Source organism: Neolamprologus multifasciatus, chromosome 9 (assembly GCF_963576455.1).
Source record: "Neolamprologus multifasciatus chromosome 9, fNeoMul1.2, whole genome shotgun sequence".
Classification (NCBI taxonomy): Eukaryota; Metazoa; Chordata; class Actinopteri; order Cichliformes; family Cichlidae; genus Neolamprologus; species Neolamprologus multifasciatus.
In genome coordinates, this window is record NC_140447.1 from 24,062,650 (window position 1) to 24,089,333 (window position 26,684).

General features: G+C 38.8%; 1 protein-coding gene across 1 annotated transcript in view; it reads left to right on the forward strand.

The window, feature by feature from the left end:
* rdh12l (retinol dehydrogenase 12, like) overlaps window positions 1–26,684 on the forward strand; it is a 51,959-nt gene that overhangs the window by 3,287 nt on the left and 21,988 nt on the right. The window lies entirely within an intron of this gene.

Below are 26,684 nucleotides of genomic sequence, written 5' to 3' on the forward strand. Positions count from 1 at the left end.
AAAAGGTTGGATAATGCATTATTACGATTCTGGTTACCAATTATGTTTACAGTCCTGTGAAAAACTAGGTTCACACCATGATTCAGTTACTCGTAGAACCACCTTTAGCAGCAATACATCAAAGTAATCTTTTTCTTTATGACTTTAACAGTCCCTCACATCATCACTGAGGTCTGGACGTTGACAGGGCTTTTGGGATGATTTGTTTTTCAGCCATTCTGTTGTAGATTTGCGGCTGTGCTTCTGATCACTGTCCTAGAGTTGCATGACTTAGCTTTAGCTGTCAGATGGCTTCACATTTGAGTTTTTTATACAGAGGAGTTCATGATTGACTTAATGAATGAACTGGCATGAGGTGTCTGTTCTGTCCAAAGAAAATGTTTGAGAAGTTTTGTGGTGTGTTCAGATGCAGTTTTGCAAAGCTAACTTGTACTGCCATGTTCTTTTTATTCTCTTGTATTGTGAATTTTTTTCCTGGAATTGGAATTTCCATAATTAGACAACCTGTCAAACAAAAGGTTGTAATTCAAAGTCATTTTTAAAACAGCTGTTCCTCTTCTAATAGAAATAGGTAAAGCAACAATACAAATTAATTAACTAGTAATTTTGCTGATAATATATTTCTCTTTTTACATTTTTCAGTCGTTTTTCCCAACAATAGCTAGCTAGCTAGTTTAGCTAGCAGCAGAAAATTTTTAATATTAAAAAATAAATTGAAAATAAAAATAAATAAATAAAAAGACACACAAACTGCATAAAGGATCAGATAAACACTACAAATTCTCCACTTAGTCAGCTGTTTTCTTACTCAACTAACGTTAACTGCTGCAAACTGTGTGTTTTCACTGGTTTCAACCACCAACACAAACCGTAAACCTAAAAACAAATGCAGTCATGTCAGAATGAAAGTTTTACAGCCGTACTTTATAGCCCTATGAAAAACTATTAACTTTGACTGGACTCACATTTGACTCCAGAATACTTTGGTTATCTAGACATTGTTCCAAAAGCCTTGTGGTTTGTTCAGATTTGGTTCTGTTCATCTGGATGTAGTGTTTTCAGTGGGAGAAACCTTTCATCACTCATTCAGCTGACTTCTTCAGTAACTGACCTGACAGCCTGTTGTTCGTCAGTGGTGCTAGTTTCACTCATTGTGCAAATGTACTCTTTATAAGGTTGTTTAAACCTGCAGTCAGCTGAGACTCAAGAAGTCCCTTGGATAAGTGACAAAACATTTCCCCCACCAGATGAACACAATCAACTTTTTGGGATTTCCTTACCTGGATGATTGGTAATTATCAAGACATAACTCATGTATCATTTTCACTTCAGAGAAAATAGCCTTTCTCCTGGCAACCCTTCCAAATGAGACCTACTTGTTCAGTCTTCTTCTAATTGTACAGTAATGAGCTTTAACATTTAACGTGCTTACTGAGGCATGTAAAACCTGTGATGTAGCTCTGGGGGTTTCGCAGTTTCTCTGAATATTGCATTTTTTTACCTTGGGGCAAACTTGCTAAATCACCCACTCCTGGGAAGATTGTGCCATTGTGTTATAACACACCTGAATGCATCAGACCACCAAACTGTAAAGGTTAATATAGCTGATAACTCTATGTGTGTGGTACTAGCAGGAAAGTCATACATGCTAGAAAATGTGTCTTTCTTTAGACTCATGTAGCTCACACTTTTAGAAAGCTTAACCTGTTGAAATCACTAGGAAAACCATATTATCAAAGCTTAATTATCTTTTGAGCTACACCCCACAAAATATCCGAACCCATTCTATGAATAAAACTAGAGTATTTCCATCCGTCTTGCTATATATAAATAATTTGCACGATCACCTCAATCCTTCTCTATTTTTACAGCTTCCTATTTCCTTGTTCCTCCACCAGCTCTCCTTTTGTGTTGCTTCTTTTCATCTCACTTAGTATTGTGACAGCTGGGCGAGAGGAAAAGTCCTGCTGTGTGCCATCATGCAATACAGATGTTACCATGCTTATTTGTTTGCCTCCTTCAACACATGCCTTCATAAACTGATGAGACTTGAACACAAGGCCTGATCACTGAGTGTGCAACATGAGTGGCTGTGAAGGTCAGAAACTCCAATGTCATAACAGATTTTCATTACTTACACTGGCTTGAGCACTGTTAAATGGATGAGACCATGATAGCGTACTGGGGTTTAAATAGATTGTATTGAATTTGTAAGGTGGGGAAAAACAAATTAAGGCTAATTCTTTATGGTCAGTGAATACCGTAGATTTGGCACATGCCACTGTCAGCATGTCACTCTTTTCCCTTCCAGGTTTCTGACAAGTGGTGCAGGTTGTTGCATAATCAAGTATAGCAGGCAGGTGACATACATTAAGTACGCAGGATATAAATAGTCGTGCATAATCTCTGAGAAGAGAGGATAAGAGCTTCCAAGGAGAAAGATCTCTAAATGAACAATACTGCAGTCAAGTCAGTAGATCCGACGTAGCACTTCTGCGTGATTGACGTTCCAATTTCACTTGATTTTATTCAGTCAGGGGTCGTAAACAAGACCCAACCATTTCTGGTTTAATTTAATCTGGTTGTCCTTGCTTTCACAGTACTGTAGCATCTGCCAGATGGCAGGAGTGTGAACAGTGTGTGCTGTGTTTTGGGTGCGGTCCTTGATGATGTTGTGTGCCCCTTTTCTGACCCGAGTGTTGTAAATGTCCTGTAGTGGTGGGAAGGGTACTCCGCAGATGAATTGTGCTGTTTTAATGACACGCTGGATAGCCTTCCTATCCTGAGTGGTGCTTTTCCCCTACCACACTCTGATGGAGTTTGTCAGAATATTCTCCACTGTGCATCTGTAAAAGTTGCTGAGCAGTTTGGAGGTTAATCCAAATTTAACAACTTGAAAATGTCTGTCTGTAAACACCTCAGCCAGCTCTGAAGAAGCGGACTCTCAAAGCACGGCCGGGGATGTTGTCAGGGTAGGCTGCTTTTCGGGGTTAGACTCCTCAGACCCTTGCATACCTCAGTTGACGTCACATTGAGTGAAGAACTCCGTGCTGCCTGTGCTGGTAGAATCCCTCTGTGTTGGTTGGTGTTGAGGTTGTCAAAGCTAGCGTAGAACTCATTCAGCTCGTCTGGTAGCGTGTTGCAGCTGACTGTGACCCTGCTGCCAATCTGCTGGAAATCAGTGATGTGTTGCAAGCCTTGCCACATGCATTGAGAGTCTGAGTTGTTGTAGTATCCTTCCAGTTTCAATCTGTGCTGCCTCTTGGCTTCCCTGATGGATCTACGTAGGTCAAATCTTGCTTTTTGTAGTCCTCTGCGTCACCAGAGGCAAATGCAGTGGGGCGTGCATGCAGCATGGAACGTACCTCACAGTTCAACCATGGTTTCTGATTTGGATATGTTTTATAGGACTTGGTGGGGACAATATTGTCAATGCAGGTGCTGATGTAACTGGTAACCACTGATGCATATTCCTCTAAATCCACAGAGCAGTCATCTCTCAAGGCAGCAGTCTAAAACGCACCCCAGTTTGTAGCATCAAAGGAAGCACTGAATCATTTGGGAAATAATGTTTGATGAACGGCCTGCATGCTGGATAGAGGAACACAGAAATGTGGTCAGACTGTCCAAAATGGGGGTGGGGCAATGCCTCGTATGCGCCCCTTACGTTGCTGTATGTGTTCCAGGATGTTGTTATTCCTTGTCGGAAAGCTGATGAACCTTTGGGAGCACAGTCCTGAGGTTACAGTCATTCAAATCCCTGGCATAAAGACACATCTTTAGGAATGTATTTAAAATTCTAGCAATTCCTTCATATTAAGGTGTCTGCAGCAAGTTTCATCTCTTGAAGTTGTGATGGGTGAATTGTTTTCCTTTATGAAGTCCTCAGTGTTCAGAAACAATATCTTGTCTGGGACTCTCCTCAACTCTTCCCAGGAGGGTGGTACGGATGCCCCTCCGGTGGTCCTCCTTGGGCTCTCGCACTCTGGGGTCTCTGGATGTCTGGAGCCTGGATCTCCTCCATGCCTCCTTCATGCCCTGGGGGACGGGGCTATGGCTCTCTACACCCTCTAGCAGACTGTTACATGGGGAAACCTTTTGAATACAGGCGCGCTGATCCACACAGGTGTGCACATGGGTGTTCACTGTTCAGACATAAACTACACCTTTCTTTGCACATTGTGCGCTGTCGGTCCTGCGTGCTGCACAACAACATTCAATATTTAGTATTTACTGCTATTTACACTTAGCTAGATTAATGCAATGGTGTTGTGTTTAGTATGTTGCTCTGTTTTTTGGGGGTTTTTTTTTGTTTGTTTTGCTTCTTTTTGCTTCTTTTTCTCTCAACAGGTGACCCAGGAGATTTTTTTTCTTCTTTCTCTTTTTAAGTGCCCTTTCTCACTGTCCCTCTTCCCTTCTGTTTTTCTTTTCCTTCATCTTTCTTTCTCCCTTTCCTATCCCCCAGTCATGTCTGTCCCGTCTGTAACAACTGAAAATAAAATAAATTATAACAACAAAGGTCGATCAAATGGACCAATACGCCAAGGCCGTGATGATCCATTTGGCAAAGTAAATCTATTGGGTATCCTTGTTGGTCTTCAGACAACAATTCTGATGGCTAAAGAACCAAATGGGACAGGAAAAAAAAGAGACAATATCAATTGATTATCCAGAAAAAAAGAATTAAAAAAAAACCAGAAGTTGTTTTTTTTTTTCTTCAAAATAACCACAGGTCTCTGCAATATATGAGTATGTATTATCACTACAATGAAATTGGATTAGGTAAGGAAGGACTCGTTGTTTTAGTGTTTTTCAAGTGCATTATTTATTTTTATGAACACCACAATTCAATTTATTTCAATTTTAATCAAGACCAAGTTTCACAGTAAGCCACATGAAAATGCATGTTTGACTAAGATTCCCTCAAATCAGGATTAAAAGGTTTGTTAGATGTATAAAAATTGAAGTCATAGTGTAGTGTTGTTCTTGAATCTAAACTATTTTACACATTTTAATGAATTGCCTTCACGTGTCTGTCTAAATTCTTGTTTCTTCCTGTTATATGCAGCTATTACTTTTGCTCCTTTCAAAGTGGCAACACAAAAGTGGTAATACAGAAAAGTAGCACGGCTGGCATGTTGATTTTATATGTGCTTCTGAACTGACTTCATACTCACTTGTGGAGAATCTGGATGACATCAGTTCACAGATAGCCTTTAGGAAGCTATCCACTTAGCTTAGCATTTTTTTAAAGTGTCAATAACACTGACGGAGTCTAAACATTCCAGCAGCAAATTTCCTCTGCAATTTCCTGCCTGCAGTCTTCAGTGTTGATTTATATAAACAGCCACTTTTCAAGATATGCACTTCTCTGACATATCCGGATTTTTTTTTCCTGTTTAAAGGATCTGAGTTTGGCCAATTAGCATCTATAACTGTACAGTGCATCTGAAAAGTATCCATGGTGCTTCACTTGTTCCACATTTTGAAATTCTTCTAAATGTATTAAATGTATTAAAATAAAAACATAACTTGTTCAGCATGACAAATAAACTGAATTATTTTCAGTTTATTCAGTTTACTCTGACTCCAATCAAGTTGTAGAAACATCTGCAAGATCATCTTTGGAAACACAATGCACCTGAACGCAATTTTAAAAGTCATGGCGTATTTTATGATGTTTCATATTTTTGTTTTTTATTTACCCCACCACCCCATAATGACAAAGTGAAAAAGGTTATCTTGTCATCCCTGCAAATTTATTAAAAATATAAATGTTTAAATTTTGAGCTAACTTTTTTTTTTCGCTTTATCAGTATGGGGTATTTTGTGTAGAATTTTGAATCCATGTGGAGTAAGGTTTACTTTTTGGATAGTGTGTAAATAGTTAGGACTATTGGATGCTAGACTCACTTTTGAAAACCATGTGGAAAACCTATCAAGAGACAAAGACTGGAGTCTTATATAGAAAAAAAATCTTGTTTCTCATTCAGAAGTTGTAAGATCAATGTACAGTGCACAGTTTTGTCTACATTTGATTTTTGGGATATCGATGATATGTGCCTGTTTCTTCATCCACCTTGAAGCTTCTGGATCCTGTGTATTAGAGTGTGCACCGATTTACCAGACTACATGGTGATTCTTTTCTTGCTCACGTTGCCTCTTATATGAGAAAGTAGGGCCGTCCTCCCAGCAAGCGCAGCGTTGTATGGTGTAATAGTCTGCGACTACTCTTGCACATGTTTTTTGTTTGTTTTTTTAAAATTAGTGATCATGGATAGAGTGTCTTTTAATATGTGGCTGTCTCAGTTTATATATCGTTGTGCGTCTTTCTTAAGAAAAAAAACCCCTCAATCTCACTGAGATCATGTGATTTAATAAAGGATTGTATCAATTTATCTGGATTCCATGGTGACAAGAAGCCATATTGTTTGACCAGGAATAAATATTCCAGCACTTTGACCTTTAACCGGGCAGTGCAATTTCTAATATAAAGAAATGCGTCACATCTCAGTCCCTAAGCGATTGTGCAAAGCATACGTGTTTACTTTATTTCTAAGACATGCCAAGTGTAATCATTAGCAAACACTCACCCTGCAAATGACGTGAAATGTCATTGGAGAAAGCATGAGAGTGAAATTTACTCAGTAAGTTGAACCTAAATGAAAATAAATTTCCAGTAAAGTGCTATAAATTGTTAGGCAGCACAATTTATAATTGAAACAAATGTGTCACATCACATCTCAATAGTTAAGCACTGAGTAAAGCACACATGTTTACTTTATTACTAAGTAATAAAGGGTGTTACTATTAGCAAACACACACCCCTTGTGTGATCTGAAATCTCCCCATGCACTGAGTGAGTGTGTAATTCATTCAGTAATTTGAAATGAAATGAAACTTTTTTAAAACAAAGTGCCATGTATTGTTGATATTGTGAATTATTAAGAAAATTTAATAACATAATCACAAATAGATCCTATAAATAGAACATTTGCTGCTCGAGCTGCATCCAGAACAAGCTGGGACAACAAGATATTTGCCTCCTACATCAGCGGCACTGTTTTCACATGTTAATCCATGGGGACCAGAAAACATGCTCACTGCCAATAAACAAAAGGGAGAAAATACAAATATTTGTGAAGTGGAACGTCTGTCTTTAGTTTCTCATGAGGAAAAGCAAATAAACCCAAACTGAAACTTGTAAGGCCTTAAAATGAAGCTGAACATATGGTCTCTCCTGTGGGCCTGACTGACTTCAACCACCAAGCAAGCAGTTAAAGGTATGCTTCCCACCAGCTTCCGCAGGGGCTTGTTGTTGCATCTCCAGCCAGCAAGCAAACCTGTCTCCAACTAGTTTTGTTTGATGTAAACTTAATTTTTTTACCAACAATTTTTATTCAGTCCTGTGCCCCAGGGTATCATTCTGTTATTTGCCTTACCTTACTCTAAGATTAGCATGATAAGCTGTCACATGGAGGTCGTTATCAACTTGATAAGTCAACCCAGGGGTCAATGCAGCTATGAGTGTGGTCATATGAAAGGGGTGGAATCTGACCAATCACACACAATGACAGGTCTACAGAGAGAAAAGCGGATGATCTTACACAGGAAGATAAATAATTTAATTTTTATCAGTATTACATTATAATACGTGTAATTAAGACATTGGTGAATAGATATTGTATTAACGTAAAAGATCAGATCAGGGATGTCACATTCATTTTACACTGAGGGTCACACACACCTCATTTTGAGCTCAAGTGGACAGGACAAGTGAAACTCCCATTTCTCTCTAAAGAAAGTTTAAATACACATTTAATTTGATGGATGTCTTAAAATAAGAAAAAGAAGTGCTATTTCACAACTATTTGGGCTTAAATCGTGAGAAATGAATGTGGAAAATTATGACGTAGACAGCTTTTGTCTTTTTTACTGTGGACCCACTGTGAAAAAATCAGATATTTCAGTAGTTGATTGTAAAAAAAAAAAAAAAAAATTCAGTTAATTAATCTATTACTTAATCAATATGGCATAGTATGAGTAGTCACGGGGAAAGTCGTTATCAGTAAGAAAAGTTATGAAACTTATGAGAACACAGTTAAAAGACCAAAATTCATGCCCTCCTTCACATTTTCCAAAGCCTTCCAGTGCACCTGATTGGAGTCTTTCCCTGGCTGAAGATGGAGTTTAGACTAAAAAAATCCATGAGGGATATTCAAGGATCAATGATGCTATTTGGTGATTGGTTATTAGGTGGTGATTTCATACCTTTCAATCTCTTATCTCATACATAACCTTCTCCAGATCACTGTCAACAGCACACATTAGCATGTAGATGAACCCTGAAGTTAACTGGAAATACCCAAATCCTGCTTTTTGAAGTTAAAAGCTAAATAAAACTTGTAAAATGGTCAAAACAATTGTTATTGTTTTTTATTGGGGAGCCTGGGAATTCCACACTGTACTAGGGCCTCCCCCAGTAATCGAGGAATTATGAAAACGTTTGATAGTGTATGAGAAGTCCATGTACAGCAGCTCTATCTTTAATGAGATCATGGGATAATGCTGGTTAAATGCAGGGTCAGGCTCCTGCTGAGCCAAACTATCTCCAGTGATTACACTGCAGTTCATTACAAACTGTTGTGACGTTAAAACCATCCACTCACACACAGCTGTTTACATTTCATTAGCTTACTATTCCTGTCATGGTCAGGCTGAATAACGATGATGGTGCACTTGGTGTGTACTCACTGCATCTGTAATGTGTCTGTGGTGAAACTAATCCCCAGGATGCTTATTCATTTTGATTTAAACGGATTATCTCACCTGAGTTGTTAGTTTGTAGAAACATTTGTCTACCCAAAAATTTAGATATTTTAAGAATTACAATATCTTTGTAATATGTCCATTACACTTAAATATTAATGAGAAAATAAAATAATTCTTCTTTCAGCTGCTCCCTTTAGGGGTCACTATTGCAGATCATTTGCCTCAATCTCACCCTCCGCTTCTTGTACTGTCACATCAACCTCCTGCATGTTATCTTTCACCACATACATGAACTTTCCATGTGGTTTTCTGCTCTCCCTGCTCCTTGGAAGCTCCATATTTAAAATCCTTTACCCATTTCGTCCACTGTCCCTCCTCTTGACATGTCAAAACCACCTGCCTCTCTGACTTTGTCTCCAAACTCCTCAACTTGAGCTGTCCATCAGCAGTAGGGCTGCATGAGGAGGTGGAAAAGAGTTTCAGCGATGTCGTGAAGGAGGACATTCAGATGGTTGATGTGACAGTCTGGAATTATCTGGAACTTTTAAACACACTTTGCAATAATAATGCAATAATAATAATGATGATGCATTGGGGGCAACTCCTGGTGGGTATCCCAGAGTTCCCAAGGATACCTTGACATGTAGACTGGAGAAGCCTGTGATTGGTAGATGTCCCACACTACCACCTGACTCTTACTTTTGGCATTATGTGGAAAACATGTAGCAGCACATTAATTTAATGGATATTTGAGTGGCGTTACGATAAGTGAAGCCCGATAAGGAAATGATATCCTGGGTATATAAACTTGTTTCTTGCAATAAAATCAATGCTTCTCTGTTTAAGTAGCAGACACACCTCAGCATCAACTGCTCAAGAGGAGACTGTGTGAATCAGGCCTTTGTAGTTGTAACTCCGCTACTGCGACCAGTAAGAACTATCTGAATGGACAATAGTCCCTTATGTGAAACCCATTGGAGATGAATGAGGCTTTGTGAAGGCAAACAATAGGTGCACAGAATTTGTGGGATCTCCTTCAAAACCATTTAAAAGCTCCAAATAATTTTGGTTTTGAGGCCATAAAAAAGGAACCTAAAATTTGAAACACCTCTTTTTTCCCTATTACATATTATACATGCACTCTAAAAGGTTTTTTGCCTCCTGCAATAATCTACAACATAAAATACTATAAACCTTTGAGTAACAATCTAGACTTTTGCCTAGTACTATATGTGATTCAACTGTTTTGTGGTTGTTGTTTTTGTTTTGTTTTTTAACTTTAGATAACATAGTATGCGGGTACACAAGCATCTAGTTCAAACTTGTAAGGGAAGAGTTAGCCTGAGAATATCAGCTTCTCTGAAATGACATTTTGTGTCTATTGGCGGCTACGGGGTATATAGTGACACATTGTCTGAACAAGTTACAAAATATTTTTATTGCTCACGCCAGAGAAAAAGAGGCCTGAAAGTTTGGTATACCATTAGCAACAGGGAAGTGAAGTGACAAATGTTTGTAGATGCAGTTTTTGCAGTTTGAACGAAATTAAACAAAATGATTGAAAAAAAATTGTCTTTAAATTTATGAATGCATGCCACAAAAAATTTTTCTCTTTGAGCGTAATCTAAATTCATTATTGACGCTAGATAGGGTGATGATTGTTATAAGCATACAGCCGTGCACTCTAATATACAAAGCGCTGAGGGAAGCCACTCATGTGCATGCACTTTACACTTTTTGAGTCAATCCTCTTTTTGGCAGTTGGTAAATATTCTAAGAAAACTGCAAAGAACATTTTGCAATGATTATCTTGAAATCGAATGCAACTGGCTTTGACGGTTTTTCTTGTTTGCTCAGTATGCCACGAGTGGTGCCCTGCAGGGTGTGGTATATAGACTGCTCGCTTAACTGACACGTCAGATCTAGATGTGTTATTTCATGAGAACAAAATGACGAAAACAGCAGTCAGTAGAAACTAAAGCAATGAAATGTTTTATGAGTGGATTTAAAGTCGCACCAAAGCTCATAGTAAAACATTGAAATCACTGGTTGGGAGCTTAATAATGAACTCCACAAAACTGGGGGAATTAGTGTGTAGCACCTATGTGTAACATCCCAGAGATTATTGGACTCTCGAGAACGTGACAACCTGTCAGGAACATCATTGCCTTCATGATCCTGTGTACACACTGGCCTCATATTAAATATTAGAGGTAGTGTTCCTCTTGTTTCTCCTCACACAAAAGAGCAAATAGGCCTTGCTGCTGGGAAGATGCCCTTCTAAGCCCTTTGTCCAGCTCTCCTTTTGTAATATAGTATCTCTTCCACATTCTTGAGACTGTGCAGGGAGACGCAGGAAACCTTCTTGTGACTGAACCTGTGAATATGCCATTAGGTCTATGTTGTAGTGCTAAACCTAAAATAAGCAGGCCAAAGTCAACTGATGCTGGGCAAATGGAGAAAAACCGAGAGTCAGCTGTCAAATGCTCCGGGAGCGTGCTCAGGCACTCCCAGTTGCACTAATTAGGTTTTCTGAAAAAGATGTTTTGTTGTTGCCTCCCTAGTGCAACTGTTGTCACTTGCGTGAAACATGGTGACGTTCTGGGAATGCAAATGTCCTTGTTGTGCTGCGTGTTCAGGATTTTAGTGTGGGATTATCAACATAGCAGCAGAAATAAACCATGCAAAAGCCACCTTACGTAACCTGCAGTATTGATTATGGTCTGTTTTTAGCCCTACGTTTCCATGCTGATGTCTCCGGATTTACGTGTCAGTGTTTACTGATAACCGTGAGAAGGAGGTTTGATATTAACGGGTGTATCACCTTTGTAGTCCACTCCACTGCTCTCATACAGCACAGCAATGGCCTTATCTAGGCCACCTACACCGAACCTCCATCAGTGCCTCCACCTCCTCCTCCTGTTTGACTGGCCAAGCTGATAAATGAATGAATGAAGTTATCAGGCTGGAAATTTGCTTAGAGAGTGTGCCAAACCTGTACCAAAGCCAGCCATTTCTTTGTCCTTTCTTCTTCATGATTTGACTTGCTTTCTTTCACCTTTTGTCTGCTACGATCTCTCACATGTTTAAGAAGGCTGACTCCTTCAGGTGGAGAGAAGTTTTGCCTGAACAGAAAACAACAGTCCCCATTCATTCAGTTTCTTATTTTCGTGCTCCTCTTTGTTCCTTTCCAGAGCACTCGGCTTAAAAAAATATCGTCCCCATGTTGTTGTTGTTTACCAGTGTTTTACACTAATTTGCTCTGCTTCACTCCTGACCACAGTCAAATTAATTTAGGTATGGACCGGATTTCTGTCCATGCTTCTGTACTCTGTGTCGGTGGTTTGCTGGCTAGTATTACCCATGGGAATAAGGTTTCTCGTACAACTGCCAAAGCTCAAGTCTATCATATTACCACCTATTTGCTTGAGCATGTAATGGCAGAAAAGGGCAGCAGTGGGTCTGTTGTTTATGTACTCATGAAAAGAAAAGTTTTTCAATACATAGATTAAAAGAGAAAGTATTTTCTTCCATGAGAGTTATTTTAAGGGCAAGAGAGCCTGGCAAAACCACCTTTTTTCATGTATTGGACAGTTTTTGAGGTTTAAGGGCATTTTCAGTGTGTAGCTTGTCTCATTCTGACAAGTGGAAAGAAACTGTCCAAAATGCCCAACGTCGCCAACAAGTTTGAACTCTTTGAGCTCAGGTTTGCCTGGGAAAACATCCTAACAAGGAATGGTGAGCTGACGCTGATACAGTTTGAAGTCTGTGGAAAGCCTTTGAGGAGACAGGAGCTGTTACTGCTGTTCTTAACCTTTTCACTATAGATGTACTGTCTTTGACTTGGAGTCCTGTGTTTGAGTCTTCCTTGTCACTAGGTCCCATTGTCAGATTTTTCTAATAAATGGTAATAAAATTCATCAGGTTGGGACATTAAAGGCGTGGTAGTTAGATTATATAGGCCATTAAGGAGTGAATTGCACTAACTATCAGTAGATCACTACAATCCATAATTTAGTAACAATTCTTTTATCTTTGTAAAGCATTTACTGACCTGTAACAGAGATATACTTTGACTCCATGTACAATATTGAAACAAAAGTAATTTATTTCTTTTTGTTTCAATCACAATTTAAATATTTATTTGAAACAATTTGATGTAAATTAACATTTCTGTTCAGCATATTCCTCATTCCAATATCATCCGCTTAAAAGTACAATTTTATTTGAGACTAATCAGCACACGATGGCGAAAAAATGTTGGTGGCATTTTATTATTGCATTAGAGGCTTAAAATAGTAAAAACCGATTGATTTACCAACTTTAAAGTAGATCTGTTGTTTCACAATTTGGTGGCGAAAGAGAGATAATCAAGTACAAACAAGATTAACACTAATCAAACAGCATAGAAAATCTGTAATCATACTACCAGTGTGACACGACATTTTTACAGAACTTTATATTTCTGATGATTGCTTGTTATTTAAAAAGTCCATCTGCCACCAGCCTTCTGGCGCCATACATATATAAGAGGAAATTCCTCCAGTGTAAACAGAAATGTCCTGATCACTCCCCACGGATCCTAAATAACTCTACTAAGGAAATGTGTCCTGAAGTGATTAAGAGCTGCAGCGCTGGCGTGCATCAGCTTTCATGGGGCTGGGGATGGCAAAGCGTTAATGCTAGCTAATGCTGGCTATGTATTAGCCATCATCACGATTATTGACACTGCTCAAGAACTTCTGCAAAACTGCAACACTAAAAGTTGCCATTTGTCATTGTAACAATAGCAACTTGTTGTACTATTTTCAGAATACATAACTTGCAAATAACTCCATACCAAATAGAAAAACAAGATCGAATAAATAATGAATGAAGTTCTAAAGTTCTGTGACTGTGCACATAAAAAGCAAAAACAAAGACGTGGTTTCCATGTTCAAAGCAGCCATTTCAAGAGCAATAAGATCACAAGTTAACTGCGCAAGGTCGCAGTAATTCTGATTGTACCACCCTTTAACATAAGATTTCCCTGCTTAAAAGCAATTAAAGGGTTAAAAATTAACAACAAATTCAAATATAATTTGCTAGAAGCAAGCTAACATAAAAGGAGACAAGACAAACTGTCACAGAAGTGTATGGGTTTGAGATAAAATCAGTGTAAGAGACAGCGTGTAATCAATGTCATCTTTGATAGGTGATTTTTTTGTTTGGTTGGGGTTTTTTGTTTTGCTAAAACACTGCCGGAATGTATTTATCTGGACTGCAAAATCTTTGTTTATTCACAGTACCAGTGCAATAACTTACAGGCAGACACTTTGTGGCTCAGTGACTCTAGCTATGAGGAAGTTGAGCATTTGTTTTCTCAGGCATGTGGGCATGTGGGCACAGAAGGTTTCACTCTGACAAGTGCAAAAGAGAGATTTTGCTGTAGATGCAATGACACTGACATTTTCCCACAGCTTGTCCAGTTGCTAAATCTTCACCCACAAATAGTCCTACCAGAAAGCCTCCAATGTAGCTGTGTCTTTGGAAAGCACATTTGATAAACCTTTGTTATCCTTGCAAAAGTGAAAGTAAAGAAGTCTGCACTACTATTATTACTTAATGTCTTCACAGTGAATCTATATGACAGAATATGCTCATAAATCCATGCACGCAACTGCTGTTCTGAGCATACAATGTATCACTTACTGCTTAATGCTTTTGCTTAGTCATGTTAATGGTTTACCATCTTATCAGTGTTGATATCAGTGATAAAAAGTTAATAAGTAAATGTAAAACGTCTACAGGTTGACCTCTAATCAAAAACTGAGATTTATAACTAGAGAGCCTTCAGTTTGCTTTCAAAGCTGTGTACATGCTGCGTCACACAGTATCTGGTACAGCTGAAGGCGTGGTTTGCTTTTTTCATTCCACACTTCTGGCACCTTATTGGCCATTCTCTGATAATATACAGTTAATCCAATAACATACTTTCTGTTCATTTTGAGGTGATTGTAACAGGAAAAATATCCGCCCATGTCTACAGGGATGCAAACATGAAATATTTAAGGTCAAGTTGCTTTACTTTTTGTTTTATTTATTGGCGTGAAGATTGTCATATTAGCAGAGCTGCATGACTTTTACTCTGGCTTGTGGTCTTTGGACCTCATAAACAATTAACCTCTTAAGCTGCAAGCCTAACTGATCTCCTGCCTTTTGCCCCCGTATCAGGGGGCATTGGGGCTTAAGAGGTTAAAACAATCTAAGAAGCATTTTTCAAAATACACTGAGAACAAAGTCCTTTTGCAAATCTTCTGTATGCAATATTGTAGGGACTACCTTACAATATAAAGCGCCTTGAGGCGATTGATGTTGTGATTTGGCGCCACATAAATGAAAATGAATTTAATTGAAATTCTGGTGCTTTAAATTTTAAGCTAAAGCAGGAGAGTCTTAATTAATGGGAATTCTAACACCTGCAATTCTGTCACATCTGGCCAGACTGTGAGATACAGTCAAAAGCTTCCAAAATAATGGATCAATTTAAATGTAATTAAGTAGTGTTACACTCGTTCAATAGTGCTGTAGTGAACGCACACGTATCCCATCATCGTTATTGCTGATTTTGCAAGTATGTCTCAATTTTAATACATTCTTCACAAGAGAAGCAAATATCCATACTCGATCATGCTCCAAACATTTCCCCTGTGTTAGTGGCGATACTGCAGCATGTCTGTGCAGTCAAGCACAAACTGAACGCAGCTGAAGAGTCGTCTCCCACAGTCCCAGGCCTGCAGGCCCTGCACAAGATTATAAGAAGTGACAGCATCACTGTAAATTTGACAAATAGCACAACACGGGGAAGACCTCAGGGGTCAGGGCTGCGTCTGCGCAGGATGTTGATGTTAGCTAGCTTGTGTGTGTGTGAATGAGAATGACAGTGTGGACAGAGATGCAGAGATGTGTAAACAAAGACTGCTCACAAAGTATTCATGGAATCCTTCCAATAAGAGCTGTTACTTCAGCTGTTATCACCGAATGGATATAACCTCTCTGCCTCTCATTGAATGGATGTCGTGTAAATCCTCCACTCTGAGATGCTAATAACATTTCTAGATTCATTCCTGACATATTATTAGAAAATTAATCAAGTGCTGAACTCTGTTGTGCAGTCTCCAAATGAGCAGTTTGCTAAATGCTAAATGCTCATTTTAAGATACAGATACTACTATCAAATTGCTATCTTTCTTTATCCGATCATTCATGGTGTCCTTGAATTATGCAGTCTTGTCCCATAGTTAGTTTCTGTTAACAGTGACAGTGTGCGCCATCTCAAATTCAAATTCAAATTCAAATTCAAATTTTATTTGTCACATACACAGTCATACACAGTACGATATGCAGTGAAATGCTTAGACAACTGCTCGTGACCTAAAGAAAAAAAGAAAAGGCTATGAATAAGATAGGAAATAAATATGAAAATTAAAAAGGGTAAATTTAACTAGGAAGGAATAAAATAAAATAAAATATAAAAATTAAAGTTAAAAAGAGCAATGCAGCATCAAAAGACACAGACAAGATATAAGTAATATATATATTTGTGTGATTACACTGACAGTTAGTTCGGCTTTGATTATTATAAGACAGAACAGGCAGCGTTGTCTGATTTTAAATAAACCACATAATTATACAGAAAAAGTTATGTATGATTGCATTGAAGTTTAGGTGTAAAAACATGCTAGTGTTAAGCGTTATATACACGTCTATATTAAGGAGTCAAACATACATCAGCTACATAGACTATAGGCTCTCTGATTCTTCATATTCAACGTTGTGCAGGATTTTTACAAGCACTGTAATGTTTTACGGCATGATGATTGCTTGGCACGTTTAATCAAAATTGGCTGTTCAGAAAACTCACTCTAGCCATAAAGAAAAAAGATGTTAGGGGCATCAAAAGTTATCTAACTGGGAAACTCTGTGTTTCCCTCCTGCTGCTTTGATGCCTTTATAGATAAAGCTGATTGCAGCTAATTGCCATCAGGAAACAGGGTTTTAGGGGCAGGTGGTGGGGTTGTTTTCTTTTTGATGTATTTGTAAAGCCATATAGATATAAATTTGGATGGAGCAACAGTCATTAAATAATGCTATTGTGGAAAAAAGCATCAGATCAGGGCCACATATTACAAAATATTGTTCAGAGTATGCTGCAGTTATATTCTAATAACATTACCCCAACTTTAGATTAACTTCAGGGTTGTAATGTTGCAGAAAATCTCTGGTTACTTTGCAGCCATGTAGCAGTGTTGTAACAGGTACAGCTGGTTGAGATTTACTGATGAAGACATCCCAAAAGTTTTAAAGAATCCAGATCATATCCTCTTCTCTGTGCACCTTTGTAGCTGAAGAATTGAGGTGAAGGGTCTTTACATTACAATATAAAGTACCTTAAGACAGCGAGAAAATTCAAGATCAAGATTTAAAAGCAAAAAATCAAACTGAGTTGAATTAAATTCATCTGAACTGCCTGAAACCTCTGCTCTGTTTCTGCAGTGTTGCAACTTACTTAACTACATATTTGCTCTTGGGCATTATGTAATATGTTTGGAGGGCAGTTGTGCGCGACATTTCTGAAACCTGCTACGGCAGCAGGCTAAATCACCTAGCTCAAAAGTCCGATGCTAACTGTGTCTCTGTGTTGGCAAAGCAAACACTAAAAGTTGTGATAAAAACAGACAGAGTAGAGGCCAATTTTTCCACAGTGAGCTTCAGGATGAGTATCGGAGAGGTCATCGGGTCATCATAATCTCTCTTTGACCCACATACAGAGGGGAAAATAATTATTTGATCCCTGGCTGAAGAAGTAAATAGTCTCTAATTTTTATCATAGGTTTATTTGAATGAAGAGACAGAATATCAACTAAAATTAAAAAAAACAAAAACATGTTACATAAAAGTTATAAATTGATTTGGATGTCGTTGAGTGTAATATGGATTTGCCAGCCAGAAATCTGCTTCTCACAGATTGGCTGTCTGCTACATGGGCATGCAGCCCAGTACATTACAATCAATCAGTCAATTACAGATAGTGCTGATCTCAGCTCGTTCTGTTCTAAAACACATCTGCCCACAGAATTAATTTAAGCATCAACAGGTTTGCAATAGCCGGTTTACTAAAAACATGGTAAATTACAATTAGAGATCAATAAAAGCCAGCTTTCAATGATGATGGCTAACTGTGTGTCTGTACATAAGAGTTCACGGGATGCAGAAACATTTACAAATAGCCTTTCAATAGCTTGAAAAGCATTCAGTGTTTAGATTTAATTATAGCAAATTATATTTTCTCTCTACATTTAACCAGGCCTTGTAATTTTTGATCTTATACCAAACAACATATACTGTTGTACTCTTATTTCCTTCAGCATGTCAGTAAAGATGCATAAACATAATCCGCATGCAATAAATAAGGGACTTGTTTTTACCCCTAACAAGCTAAATAGCTGCTAATATTTTGAGTCAAAACAAAACTTTGTTTCGGGTTTACTGTGATTACATTCTTACACTGAAAAGAACAGGATTTCCCTTAAGACGATTATGAACGAACAAAGGTTTGCATTTGTCAATAATTAAGGCAGCTTAATTTGGGTTAATTCAGTGGTGGTTTACACCTGAGGCTTAGTTATGGCTCTGATTCATTGCAGCACTCCTTTCTTTAACCTAAGACCCGAACTCTTCCACAGCATGCATTTTTTAATTCCTCTTTGATATTTGGGCTGATTGGGACCTGATGAATGTAAAAACAAAGAATTACCAGATTTTTTTTTTACCAGATTTTTCTTTTTTAAGAAAAATAAGAGCCACATATGAGGATATTTGTTTAAAATTTCGATAGAACAGTGGCAGTACAATGTCCTCGTAAGTGGATATCAGGCCCTTGTAGACCCAAATTGAGTATTTTGGTCTAAATAACCCAAAATGTGATGTCCACAAATGTGGACGCCAGGTCCTAGGAGGTTAAGGAACAATGAAATAAACTGTGATAAGAAGATGTGATGGTGAGTATCCCACCCTCAGGTTTGTGTCAAAGTCATTTTAAATGTCCCTTCTCAGAATGTAGATCACATTATCTTAATATAGAGCAGAACCACGTTAATCCAAAGCCCTAGTACACAGACACACACATTGTAATTATTAGGGTGCCAACTCACTGACCAATAAACATCTGACACACAGTTCCAAAGAATAGTAATGTCAAAGTATCTTACTGTATATTTTACAGTTTTGTTCTGTTCTGTAGATAGACTGTGATTTCACATTTCAAATGTAAATTAACGTTAAATCACTGTAATTTAATAAAACATAATTGTCATGATTATTAAATGTATCTGTCTGTACATATGCATATTTAGATTGTTAAAATACATTCATGTATCATGATTTCACAAATATCTGTCCGTTATTTGAAAGATCGAACTGTTGAATTCAAATGTAATGCTATGGAAAAGTATACAACATGATTCCTATAAGCTTGTGTTACATCACATAAGTATTATTATCAGTGCAATTTAGGGCGATTGTGGCTCAAGAGTTGGCAGTTTGCCTTGTGATCAGAAGGTTGCCGGTCCGAGCCCCGGCTCGGACACTCTCGGTATTGTGTCCGTGGTCAAGACTCTTCACCTACTGGTGATGGCCAGGGGGCCGAAGGTGCGATATGGCAGCCTTGCCTCTGTCAGTCTGTCCCAGGGCATGCAATCCATTATTATTTAAACCAACTGTTAACTGTATATTTCTGTACATTTACCTATTATGCTTCTTCTTTGGCTCTCGGAGGAGGCGGACGCACTTTTTCTCCTCTCCCTTATCTTCCCTGCTTATGTCCTTGTCTAGTCTCGTGGGGGTTTTTTGTATTTTCCCTGGAACATTCTCTCACAGTCTGTTCTCTAAAACCTAAAAGAGGAATTATGGATTGGATCAACTGGTCCCTAAATGCAATTGACACCCCTTTCTCAACGAGAAGTTTGGGCTTGGGTGAGCCTGAGTGCTGAAGATATCTACCTATTCGGAACCATGGTAACAGGGTTCTGGCGGATCGGAGCTGGCTTGGCCCTGACTTATCGAAGAATTAAGAAAGCGGAACCGGCTGTTCAAACCCCCACAAGGCTGCCCGCTGGGATTGGAACGATGGGAGAGGCGTGAGTTTCTCAAAATGGGCTCATTGAGTCACCACGGATAAGATCTTGGAGAGGCTACGGCTGCTGTGAATACTCAGAATAAGATCTCTGACTGCAGACTGGATACATCTCGGAAGGGCTAGCCCGGAATAACATCTCTGGGCGCAAAATTGGATGACATCTCGGGGAGTCACACTGCCGTGAGTTCTCAGAAATCGGCTCTGAGCACAAGAAATGACAATATCACAGAACGCAAGTATGGCGAAGCTCGCGGCTCTCCAATGGGACCAGTGTTGGACTGTAGAACTGCTTTGAAATTCATATGAGCTGTTTGCACTAAAGTAAAAAATTAACATCACTTCATCCGGATACCCTCTCGGCGCCAGCTACAAGGCCGGAGCTGAACAAAACACCCTGATAACGACTGTGTTTAGTCTGTTCCTTCCCATTCCATGCAAGGCCACCTGGGTTGGCTGGAAGACTGTTTACTTAGCCTGGCAGGGCGAAGGACACTGTCTCAGCTGAACTATCGACACGCACACACATACATATACTGATACTGATAAGCACTCACTGACGCATCACCCTCCACCACCCAACCACCTCCAACGCTTACCTCCCCTCTGATGTGGACATCGGGTCAGTTGGAGGCGCCGTCGAAAGATTGCAGCGGTCCCAGATCAGATGTACACACTGGAACTCTTTCCCATGTTGCTTGTCTGTGTTTATTGTGCTATGGTGTGTTGATATCTGTGCATTCCTGTATTATCCTTTTGCGTTACACATTTCGATGTTTTTTTTCCTCGCTACCTAGCCTGACCTGTCTCCCCAATGTGATGTTTGTGTATTGTATGTACGGTCGGCAAGGTCTGTCATCTCGGTTGTGGGCAAAAGACCTGCAACTGACAAATAAAGGCTATCTCATCATCTCATCATATTGCCACATTCATTGACCTTGTTTATAGGTAATTTCATCGTTTGATCACTTTAAAATGTTCCTAGTTTAATGTCTAAAAGCACTTGTAAAAGGAAGAATCCCATGAAAAAATTGGCGCAACAAACTGAAACTGTATTTTCATGAGAAAGTTATTTTCTGTTATTTTACGGTAGTATTTTGGCGCCCCAGCTGCCGGAATATTACTGGGGTTTTTTTATTAGTTTTGTTTTCCTATTTATAGATAATTTCATTGTTTAATCACATTAGCATGTTCCTAATTTAATGTTTAAGATCACTTGAAAAGGCAAGATCCCATGTAAAATTAGCGCAACAAACTGTATTGTCATTACTAGAAATAACCGTATTTTTATGAGGAAGTTATTTTCTGTTATTTTACAGTATTTTGGCGCCCCAGCTGCCAGAATATTACCGGGGGGGTTTTTTCAGATGTTTTTTTTAACAGTGCAGGTTGGTTTAATGAGATTTCACTTTCCACCTATTACTATGTGCTTGAGTCTGCAGACAGAACACTCAGAGAACACACAGAACACTGTTTTCCATGACCTCTCTCATCAAGCCTCTCTCTGGACAGACATTACTTAATCATGCTTTGCATGCCAGTGTGGTGTCTGGGTCTCCGGTTTCCTCCCACAGTCAAAAGATATGCAAATGAGGTTATAACTGATTATTTTAAATGAGCCATAGGTGTGAATGTGTAAGTGTGTGGCTATTTGACCTTTAATTTCCTGCTTCTAAATTCAGACAAGTTTAAGTTTTTTGTACTCTGACCTTCAACACGATGTTGAATCAAATGCTTACTCTGGATGATATTACTTTGGCTTCCAGTGATGCTGCGTCGTTTATGACCAGGATATGTCCTTCAATGTGCAAATTAAACAAATCTGAAGTTCTGCCTTCCTGTATTTGCACAACATCTCTAAATTTAGAAACATCCCATCTCAGAATGATGCTGAAAAACCAGTTCATGCATTTATTACTTCTAGGCATTTTGCTATTATCCGAATGTTGTAAAAACTACCTGAAAAGCTTTGAGCTGATCCAAAATGCTGCAGCAAGAATACTGACAGAAACTAGAAGGAGAGATCATATTTCTTTCATGCTGGATTTTCATTGTTTCCTTGTTAAGTCCAGAATTGAATTTAAAATCCTTCTCCTCACATACAGGTCTGCAATAATCAGGTTCCATCTTACCTTAATGTCCTCACAGTACCATGTTATTCTAACTTCAGACTGCAGGTTTACTTGTAGGTCCTAGCTCTCACGTTCACCTCCCACCCCTTACTTTAGCGTTCCAAGTCAAAATTGGCCGGTCTGTTTTGACAGCATAACATAAACATAAACATTTTTCACCACCAAATTCAGTTCAGTGGGTCGTTCCGTGGTCGACCAGAATGTGACAGGAAGGGTATTTAAAAGTAAAAAAAAAAAAAGAGGCAGAGGCTTTCAGGCACCTTTTCTATGGAACCAGCTTCCAGTTAGGATTCAGGGCACAGACACCCTCTCTCCTTTTAAGATTAGTCTTAAAACTTTCCTTTTTGATAAATCATATAGTTAGGGTTGGATCAGGTGACCCTGAATCCTCCCGTAGTTATGCTCTAACAGGTCTAGCCTGCTGGCGCCTCCCATGATGCACTGAGTGTTTCATCTTCACTCACCTTTTTCACTCACTGTGTTTATAAACCACTTTGCATTTAATCATTAGTTGGTATTCATCTTTGCTTGTTCATTAGTGTGTCTTTTGTCCTGTCTTCCTCCCCTCATCCGTAACCGCTCATGGCAGATGGACACTCCACCGTGAGCCTGGTTCTGCTAGAGGTTTCTTCCAGTTGAAAAAAATTTCTTTCCCACTGGTTTATGTTTCTGTTGTTTCTGTTCATGTTGAACCACCAGCTTTCTGATTAGTAGATGACATGATCTACTTCCTGATCTACAGCCACCCCAAGGTGGAGACAAATAGATATCAGATCTTTACACGCCACTTCTCAGGTTTGTTTAAGTTTTGCAGCTGAAGTCCAAATTAGCTGCTACTGGCTAATAACAACAAACATTTTGGGTTGCAGGTAATGTATATGCCAGGATACTTTTCCTCCATTTTTGGTTTACTGTCAATAATGAGTCCTTAATGTCATTTAACTCAGTATTGATTTAGCAATACAGTAATGCTAAATCAATAGTCTATACTTCAGCAGCTGGGATACGATGTCAGGATTTTATATACTCCCTTTCAGCCTCATGGTCTCTCTATGAGGTTGAAGCTTAAATGCAGTGTTTTTAAATACATCAAAAGGATATATAAGCATATTAAAGCAATGCAAAGTTCAGCAGCAACCTTGTGTATTTGCAACAGTTTGATGTATTATAGTTTCACCAAGCAGGTTATATTCAGGAAAATGCCTCTTTTGCCACATCATGCAGATGCTGGTTGCAGGTAAAAACCAAGCCGAGTGAAGATAAGATATGGTGCAATGTTTTCGGTCTATGACAGGAAATGAAAACACTGCAGCAGTAAGGGCTGAGAAAGCAGGCAATAAAGAGAGAATAAATGGTAAGCATAGAAACTAATGCTTAGGAAAAGCAGAGCCTGAGAGGCATGGGATGTTTATCTGGGTTTGCTTTACATTATCTTTTCTTGTCACTGCCAAAACAAACTGGTCTGCAGGTAAAGTCGTATCCCACCCAAACTTCACTGACTGTGAAGCTTTTTCTAATGGCTTTTGAATGATTTCAGGGTTTAAATCATGAACCACGATGCAGTTGTATGATCATAAGATCATTATTGCAGTCTGATCATTGTGCTGATTATGTAAATTGGGACTATTTTAATACAGTAGCTGGATCCAAACAAAGGGATAATCCATCACTATATAAGCTGAAAATCCTAAAATGGGATGGTCCATGTTCTTCCTTTCTGTTCATTTATTCAAACTATCATTTATCAGCAGTCCCTGAAAAATTAATGCATAGTGCGTATAGTGCTCTCTCGCAGTTTAAGCACTCAAGACGCTTACTACAATGCTTTCTCATTCACCCAATCACACAAGCATTCATACAGTGCTTTTTTACCTAAACCTGAGAATTGTTAGCTAGCAGTCACACACTATGATAATTCAGGGCGACTCAGGTTTCAGTATCTTGACATGTAAACAAATGTATTGTAGGAGGCAGGGACCAATCCACGGACCTTCCACTTGGTAGACCACCCACTCTACCACCTGAGCTGCAGCTGAAGGAGCACATAAGAGGAGAGACGTGTAACTGGAAGCCAGAAATAACTTCTCTGGGGGGATTCAGCATACACATTGCACATGCCAAGTCTTCCCTCAAATAACAGTGCTGTACAGCATATAACTGTGAGGCTTAGAAACAAGGCCAGCTCTCTACTGTGTGCATCCTAGCAATGGAAAGCACAGAAGACGCCTGCAGCGACACTCAGTCCACTCAGCTTCTTTCTGCTTGCTGCGTTTGATAACAAGATATGAGTATGGCACATAGCAGTCCAGAGCCTTCTCTGTGCATGTCGTCAGCTGGCCTCATCATTTCAGCACCTTTTCCTTTTAGCTCTTCGTCATCACCTTCCATCTGTTCATTAGCCACCAAATATGAGTTGACTAAACCAGCAATAAAACAAAAAATCCTGAAAAATATAAATGCATTTCAACTATCCGCACAAGGCTTCTTTAAGGACAGTCAAAGTTCTTCTGTGGATATAGTTTTTGCTCTGATCTGCTTCAGTAATGCTGAGGTCCAGCTGTTGTGAGGCCATGACTAATATTGTTCCAGTTATGCTTTTACTGCATCGGCAGTGCGTTTGGGATTCCTCTCATACTGAAAATTGCTGCCATTCACACACGTTTGATATGGTATTGCATGGTTGTTAAAAATCTAATGGTGCTTTTTTGTTTTCGTAATTAAAATCAGTTTTGGCAAAAGCCCAAAACCAGTGGCTGGAACGCAGTGGTGCTCCAAAACCATGACAGAGCCTCTGCTGTGCTTCCATGGATTTTCCTTGTTTTTCTATCTGCATTGAATTTATTTAACATTTGATTTTTCTGAGAATCTGACATTGCCACAAAACAGTTGGCCATGATCCAAAATAAATATTTGTGTTTTTACAAGAGCTTTGGAGATTTCAGTAATAACATTTGTGTACAACAGCAAATAAATGCAGGATTTCTATGACAAAATGTGTATGAGCAGGATTTTATAAGACAAAGAAAAAATAGCAGCCATACTGTAGTTTTCAAGGACACAGACTTGGGGATATGAATGGAATATCAATGGCCTTTGGTCAGACTTTTCACTCCTTTTCTCTCTCTGGATTAAAAAAGAAGCACCAAGGATCCCTGCTGAAATCCTGTTTGTTACACTCTCATTCAGATGCATATCAGGCCACTGAGTTCCTTTTCAGTCCACTTTTGTGTCACCCTGGCCCCGCAGCTCATTTTCTGTGAATGTGTTCAGTGACTACCAAACAGCTCCCCTCCCTCCTTTTGCTCTGGACCACTTCTCCCTTTCACAGTCACAAAAATGTGCAGAGGATACATGCTGTGCATGGCAACACTGAGGCACATGATGCAGTACAATCCATACATACATACATAAATGTTCTATACACATTTATGTGTGATGATTTTTTTGCTCTCTTTGCATGATTATTATTTGCTTGTATGACTTGCATTGTGGTGCAGTGTTTAGCATAACCTTTATTTAAAAAAATGAATGGACATAAAAGTTGAGGAAATTGAAGGAAAAAATGTGTTTGTTATTGTGTGTTTAGGAGTCCGCTTGCCTGTGAAAAAAGAGTTGATTTAGGGTGCTTATGTGCTGTGTTTATGGCTCTGTGTCCGTGTGCTCTTTTAATCCACGGGATCAGTGCTGAAATCTAGTTGAAACTCAAATTTGGATTATGCGAGATCTTACATAATGTAATCCCTGAAAAGAAAACAGACAAAATCTAATCTATGTCCTGGCAGAGTACATTGGAATTTTACTTAACCCACAGTGGGAGTCTCACAGTGGGTTTCAAGTAACATCTGTGCAACACCACCATTATTTACCCTGACCTGCTGTCAGGCACAGCTCACCAGCTGTATACTTTGATGTATATCTTCTACATATCTAGTTGCTAAATTGTTTCCTGAAGTATACACAACAGAATACAAGAAAGAAAACCAAACACTGGTATATTCACAACATTATTCGTCATTAGAAATTTTTGAAGTGCTGATCGAAGACCAAAGATTCGTTGCATACTGTTTAACTTTACATCATCAATAACCAACATTGGCAATTATATTTCATTGCTTTGTCTCAGATTTCCCAAAAGAATAAAGTAAGTGAGCAACTCAGATCTGTGCCTTGTCATCTTGTGCACTTGTAAAGTAACCCACAGAAATTACATAAAACTGTGTCCTCAATCCAGTTGCTCATAATGAATCATCTGGACTCGCCTGGTATATTTTTGGATCCAGTCTGCTTGACAAGCCTGTTGGACACACAAAGAGGACAGAAGAGGTCAAATGGGGTTTTTTTCTTTTGCTTTATGGAAAGGAGCTGCACTGTTATTATTCTACCCTTCAGATGTTTCTTTCTCCCACTCATTCATCACGTTCTGGCGTAAGCCCAAGTGTGTGTTTGTGAGCCTCTGTAAAAAGAATAACCAAAGGCACAATAAGTACTTTCCATTGCTATACTGTATATGTGATGTGATGCAGTTGTTATTAGCTATGATTACTTAGTGTGTTTTACTTACTGGAGTGTCTTTAAAATGTGCCAGATTAGTAAGCAAACAAAAATGC